The following is a 7,639-nucleotide window of genomic DNA, read 5'->3' as shown; positions in this document are numbered from 1 at the left end:
GTCCATACAATGCCACCCAGAACAGAAGATAAGGAGGGTCCACATATCATAGGGCTAAATATTTTAAAGCTCTGGTCCCAATCCGGGGTCCCAGCCCAGACGGGACCCCAACCCAGGCACGCGTGCTCATGAGTGTGGACGTGCCAGCCTGCACCTACAATCTCCATGCACATTGGAGGGGTAACAAGTGGCAGCTTAATTCTCAGTCCTCCCAAAGCTCTGAACTTGAGGAATGAGAGCAGATGTTATTTTCAAATTATTGAATACATCTGTCCTAACCAGTCTGGGGATGCCCAAAGGACTGTTCCAAGGTGCTCATCTGTTTCCATAACTAGGTATCTAGACAGGAAAAGTGGCAAGAATTTCTTATAAAAGCTGCAGGATGGATGTACAATAGACTACTTAAGGCATAGAGTAGAAGCTGGGGTAAGATCCTTTGGTAAATAAAGGTACTCAAAAGCAGCCACGTGTATGGGGAACTTCAGAAAACCGTGCTAATGCATGGGTAATGCACATCTTCAGAAATCTTGAGAAGACCTTATTCCTTTACCTGGGCTGGTTCCTAGGATAAATGGTAAAGAACTTCCCCAGCACAGAGATAAGAGTTACTCTCGCTGTCCTCTCTCTCCCTCCCTCTCTCTCTCTGTTCTTAGTTTCAATTTCTGTCACCAAGGGAAATCTTTGTTGAAACATTAGCTGAATACAAGCTAAAAGAACAGACTTCAGTGATCACACACAACATGGAATATAGCCTTTGTAAAAATAGTTTGAAAAATTCTCAAAACAGACTAAAACAATAAAAAATATGAAACCCTGGAGAAAGGCAATACTCTAATTTCCAGAGTTACCATGTTATAATAATCACATGCCAAATCAAAGAAACAGGAAAACATTGCTCATTTCAGTGAACAAAATAAATTGATAATAAACCATGCCTGAGAAAGCCTGAACATCTAACTTGCTACACAAAGACTTTAAACCAATTGTCTTTTCCCCTTTTTTCCTTAAGTGAGAAGCGAGGAGGCTGAGACAAGACTCCTGCATGCGCCACAGCCAGGATCCATCCAGCAAGACCCTTATGGTGCTACGCTCTGCCCATCTGGGACTGTTAAAACAACTGTCTTAAATATGCTCAAAGAGCTAAGGAAAACACAGAGAACAAACTAATGGAAATCAAATGTTGCTTGAAAGAATAGAAGGTTAGCTTCCCCTTGATGGATGGAAGAGAACCATAGGCCTGACAGTTAAATAACTGCTACCTCCTTTGTGGTCTTTAGTTATGGTTAAAAGGAATTTTTAAAAGAGCGAATTGAAATCAGGAAAATTATTTATAAACAAACAAGCAAATCAACAAAGAGATGGAAATTATAAAAATAAACTAAACTGAAATTGTAGGGCTTTAAAGTACAATAACTGAAATGAAAATTTAACTAGTGGGATTCCAGAGCAGGTTGGAGCAGGCAGGAGAAAGATGCAGTCTGCAATCCATTTTGAGTTGATTTTTGTGCAGAAAATGAGAGCATCAGATTTTATTCTTCTGCATGTGACTACCCAGATTTCTCAACACTACTTATTTAAGAGAGTATTTTTTCCCATTTTGTGTTCTCAGTGCCCTCATTAAATATTCAATATCAACAAAAGTAAGAAGACTTTTTGAAAAGATAAAGAAAATCAGTAGACCCTTGGATAGTGTAATAAAAAAGAGATAAGACTTAAATAAAGTCAGAAGTGAAAGAAGAAACATTACAATAATTATTATTGTAAGTGGAGTACTAAAATTTTTTACTATTATTGTATTGTTGTCTATTTCTCACTTCAGTTCTGTTAATATTTGCTTTATATATTTAGAAGCTTTAATGTTGAATGCATATTTGTTTACAATTGTTATGTCTTTCTTTTGTAATTATATACTGTTCACAAAAATTAGGAAATATTTCAAAATGAATATGAAGCGATAAAATACCCCCTCATTTTTGTGAGCAGTATATTTTGTCTCTTGTGACAGTTTTTAACTTGGATTCTATTTTGTCTGGTAGAAGTATAGTTGTTCTTGTTTTCTTTTTGTTACAATTTGCATACAATGTCTTTCTTCATTTATTTATTTTCAGCTGTGTGTATTCTTAAAGTTAAAGTGAATCTCTTTATAGGTAATATATGGTTGGATTTTGTTTATTTAGATTTTTAAAATTTTATCCCTTTAGCCACTCTCTTAAGATTGGGCATTTTAGTCCATTTATGTTTAAAGTAATTATTGATTGGTAAGAACTTACTGTTGTCATTTTGTTGTCTTCTGTTTGTTCTGTGCCGTGTTTTTTGTTCTGCTCTTTGTCTTTTTTTTCACATTTTACATTCTTTTACATTCTTTGTACTCAACATGTTGACTTTTTATTCTGTCTTGTCCCTTGATCACTACAAGATGACGGTCACTATTTCTAATTTTATTTTATTGTGGTCATAGGGCATTTTTTGTACTTTTCCATTTTTAAAAATATTTATTGACACTTGTATTTATGGCCTCACATATGTTCTCTCTTGGAAAATGTTTCTTGTGCATCTGAGAACATTGTGTGTTCTGCTGTTGTTGGGTGGCAAGTCTGTTATGTCTGGTTGGTTTTAGTGTTGTTCAAATCTTATAGTCCCATGTTGTTTTTCTGACTAGTTTTTTACCATTATTGAAAGTGAGACATTGAAGTCTCTACTTATTATTGTTAAATATATACTTCTCTTCAATTTTGTCTATTGTTGCTTCATGTATTTTGGACTCTGTTAGATGAATATATGTTTATAATTGTTATATCTTACTGACCGATTCATACTTTTATCATTGCAAAATATCCCTCTTTATCTCTAGTAACATTTTGTTTTAAAGTCTCTTGTACCTGGTTTTAAAATAGTGACTTCAGCTTTCTTATGGTTGCTTTTCAAATGACACATCTTTTTCTAGTCTTTTATTTTTAGCCTATTTATATAGGTGAATCTAGATTGTATCACCTGTACACAGTATATAGTTGTATTTTCTCTTCTCTTCTTTCATCTTTTTGCTCAGTCCCTCTACCCCTGTCATAGTTGTATTTCCTGTCTTTTAAAAATTCAGCTGGACAACTTCTATCTTTTGCTTTGATTATTTAATCCATCTAAATTTAATATTATTATTGAAATGGTTGGATTTATGTGTTTTATTTTACATTTTGTTTTCTATATGTTCATGTATTTTCCCCTTTAATCTTTTTTCATTGCTTTCTTTTACATTCAGTTAATTTTTTTAATATATGGTTTTAATTACTTTAATATATTTATTATATATATTTATTATTTTTATTTGTTGCTCTGAAGATTACAACAATCATCTTAACTTATTATATCTACTTCAGATTTCTACTAAATTCCAGTGGGATATAGAATTCTTATTCTCATATATTTTTTTGCTTCTATTCTCATTTTGCATTATTATTGTTACACACATTGCATCTATACACACTGTCATAATTATTACAATACATAATTGTACATTTTCAGAGAAGCTCTGAGAAGAAAAACAAGCAGCATGTATTATCAAGTTTGTTATATTAACCTTATGTGCCATTTCTAGTTCTCTTATTTTGTTCTTGTGGATTTGAACTACTCTCTGGCTTCATTTGCTTATTCCAATATAACTGTTCCTATCCATACCTCCTTTGTGTTTTAATTTAAAAAGTATTTTAATTGAAAACATAAATTATAGAGCTTCTCATCAAGATGGCATAGCTGGTGAATGCTGTGCTTGCCTCCTTCCACATCACCACATCAAAATTACAACTAAACTGCAGAACAATCATCATTGGTAATTGCTTGAAATCTAGTTGAAACAAAAGTCTTATAACTAAAAAATGTACAGAAGAAGCCACATCTAGATTGTAGGAGGAGTTGAGACACAAAACAGGTTGATCCCATATCCACATGTGATGTTTAAATATTAGGAGAGATATCTTGGATGCAGAGGTCCTCTCTGAGGAGTGAGAGTTCCCAGCTTCACACCAGGCTTGCCAACACAGGGTTCCCAGTGCTGGAAATAAAAGTCCCCATAATGTCTGACTGTGAAAAGTAGCAGGGATGGCTGCTGAGTAAGATGGACAGCTGCTGGTGTCTAGGTATTCCTCTTAAAGGGTCTGCTCACAGACTTACCCACTGATGGACTTACTTGCTCTGAGCTTCAGTGCTGGGGCAGAAGCTCAAAAAGCAAAAGGGACACTTAGGAAGAAACTGAATTGTGTGGCTTCAGGACAGGGGCTGGTGGGACAGTTTTCTCCCAGAGATAATTGCATGCAAAAGCCTTTGTCCTTTGTTGAACCTTTCCTCAACCAGTCTGCAGGCACAGGTGGATGCCATATGAGTCTCAATCAACCTGCCTAACACTGCTCCCCTCACCCTGGTGATCCCCTGAGGCCTCTAACTTGCAGGCCCACCCAAGCCACTCTAGCTGCTTTTTCATGTAACTGGTCTAGCTTAGCTTGTGTTGTTGAATTTTCTAAAATCTCTGAGTTCAGAAAACCTGAACAAGGAACATCTGGCCTCTGCATGCCCTATACCACTTGCTAAGCAGCGCCAAGTCTGACACTAGTGGCAGCCAGCCATAGTTCACAATTTAGCCTCTACAGGTACCTCTAGGCCCAGCACAAGCAGCAACCATTTATAGAGCATTTTGTAGTTATATCCTGTGGCCCCTAGCAGGGCACAGGCAGTGGTTGACCTTGGACCACAATAAGCACACCTGGTGACCAACTTCAGACCCTACCAGAGCACCATTTAACCACCTTCAAAGCAACACACACAATAGAAAGAGATCACTGACACCAGAGCCCTGGAAAATTCTTCTCCATAGGGTACCCACACAAGGGGCACACCTGGAGCATTCAGCTCAGATAATCAGGAAGACTGTACCAGTGGGTCCCATAGGATACCTACTACATAAAGTCACTCTACCAAGATGAGAAGATGTAGCAGATCTAAATAATATATAGACACAAACACAGTGAGTCACCCAAAATGAGGAGACAAAGAAACATGTTCCAAATGAAAGAACAAAACAAAACTACAAAAAACCCCACAACAACAACAAAAAAGCCCTCAACAAATGAAGACAAGCAATCTATGAGATACAGAATTCAGAACACTGGTTATAAGGGTGCTCAATGAACTTAGGGGAAGAGTAAATGAACTCTGTGAGAACTTTAACAAAGAGACAGGTAACAAAAATAGAGATAGAGAACATAAAAACAAAACCCACCCAGAAATGAAGACTACAATAACTTAAATGAAGAGCACAGTAGAGGGAATCAACAGTACATTACATAAAAGAGAGGATCAAATCCATGATTTGGAAGACAAAGTAGTGGAAGATACTCAATCAGAACAGCAAAAAGAATCTAAAAGAAATGAAGATAATGTAAGGAGCTCTGGGACAATATCAAGCATTTATATCATAGGGGTACCAGAAGAAGAGAATGAACAAAGAATTAGAAACCTATTTGAAAAAACAATAATAAAAACTTCCCTAATCTGGGGAAGAAAATAGACACACAAGTCCACGAAGTACAGAGAACTCCAAATAAGATAAGCTCAAAGAAGCCCACACCAAGATACATCATAATTAAAATGCAAAAGGTTAAAGACAAAGAGAAAATTTTAATAGCAGTAAAAGAAAAGCAGTTAGTTATGTACAGGTAACTTTCATAAGACTGTCAGTTGATTTACCAAACGAAGCTTTACAGGTCAGAAGGGATTGGCACAAAATATTCAGAGTGATGAGAAGCAAGGATTTACAACCAAGATTACTCTACTCAGCAAGGCTATCATTTAGAATAAAAAACAAATAAAGGACTTCCCAGACAAGAAAAATCTAAAGGAGTTCATTACCATCAAACCAGTATTACAGAGACTGAAAGTAAAGAGATGGAAAAAGATATTTTATAAAAATGAGGGAAGAATCCCCAAAAGCTAAAATAGGCTATGAAACAAATGTTATAACAGGAGACAAAGAAGGAACCAGCAATACCACTTTTGGGCATTTACCCATAGAAACTCAAAGCACTAATTCAAACAGATATATGCATTCCTATTTTTACTGCAGTATTATTTACAATAGCCATGGTAAGGAAGCAGCCTAAGTGTCCACCAATAGATGAATGGATAGGGAGGTGGTGGGGTGTGTGTGTGTGTGTGTGTGTGTGTATATATATATGAAGGAATATTACTCAGCCATGAAGAAAATAAAATTCTGCCATGTGCAAAAACATGGATGGACCTAGACGGTATTATGATAAGTGAAATATATCATACAGAAAAAGACAAATATATAATTTTACTTATATGTGGAATCTAAAACACAAAATCAATGAACAAATAAAACAGAAACAAATATAAATGCAGAGAACATTTTGATGGTTGCCAGATGGAAGACAGGATGGGAATATGGGTGAAAAAAGAGACAGGATGGAGATATGCAAATTGCAAGTTATAAAAAATCATCACAAGAATGTAAAGTACAGCACAGGGAATATAGTCAACGATATTGTAATAAGCATGTATGGTGTCAGATGGGTGCTAGAATTATCAGGGGATCAATCACTTCATAAGCTATATAAATGTCTCATCACTATGTTGTATACCTCAAAGTAATATAGTATTGTATATCAACTTTAACTGAAAAATAAAAAATTATGTACTTATTTTGGCCACATTTTATTTACCAGTTTGTTCTTCTGCATTGTAAAATTATTTTTTCATATTTTACTACATAGTTTTTACATAGCTACATAATACTATGTATATTATTTTGCTCAATATATTTTCTACAAAAATATTTTCACATATCATCTCAGACTATTTTATTATTCTTAAAAAGGGATACTTGCACATGGTAAACATTTCCAAAAGTATAAAAAATAGGATGAAAAGTGATATTTCTTTCTTTCCCTGTTCCCAAGTGCTATTCTCCAGAAGTATGTTCATATATAAACATATATATATATGTATATGTGTATGTATATATATATATATATATGTTTTTGTATTTTTCTAAAGTGAGAAGCAGGGAGGCAGAGAGACAGACTCTTGCATGTGCCCAACGGGAATCCACTTGGCATACCCACTAGGGGGCTATGCTCTGCCCATCTGGGGTGTTGCTCCATTGCAACTGGAGCCATTCTAGTGCCTAATGTGGAGGCCATGGAGTCCTCAGCACTTGGGCCAACTTTGCTCCAATGGAGCCTTAGCTGTGGGTGAGGCAGAGAGAGAGAGAGAGAGAGAGGAGAAGGGGAATGGTAGAGAAGCAGATGGGCACTTCTCCTGTGTGCCCTGGCTGGGAATTGAACCTGGGACTTCCACATGCCAGACTGATGTGCTACTTCTGAGCAAACCAGGTAGGGCTAAAAAAATATTTTAAAAAAATTATTACATTTCTGTAAGCTACAGGTTCAATAATGTAATTATATAAGCTTTATTTATTTATTTATTTATTATCAAATTTGGAACTTTTCCAGCCATTATTTCATTGGATATTTTCTAAGTTCCTTTTCTCTGACCTACTACACACACACTGGTGTGCTTAATGGTGTTGCACATTTCTCGGGGGGGGGGCTCTGTTCATTTTTCTTGTTTCTTT

At 35.7% G+C, this 7,639-nt stretch overlaps 1 pseudogene; it reads left to right on the top strand.

Moving 5' to 3' along the window:
• The first annotated feature begins 1,177 nt into the window (after nt 1–1,177).
• LOC136327607 (U6atac minor spliceosomal RNA) lies at nt 1,178–1,289 on the top strand (annotated as a pseudogene).
• The last annotated feature ends 6,350 nt before the right edge of the window (nt 1,290–7,639 follow it).

This window comes from Saccopteryx bilineata, chromosome 2, assembly GCF_036850765.1.
Source record: "Saccopteryx bilineata isolate mSacBil1 chromosome 2, mSacBil1_pri_phased_curated, whole genome shotgun sequence".
Taxonomy (NCBI): domain Eukaryota; kingdom Metazoa; phylum Chordata; class Mammalia; order Chiroptera; family Emballonuridae; genus Saccopteryx; species Saccopteryx bilineata.
The sequence above is the reverse complement of the archived record's forward strand: the minus strand, read 5'-3'. Positions and strand labels throughout refer to the sequence as shown.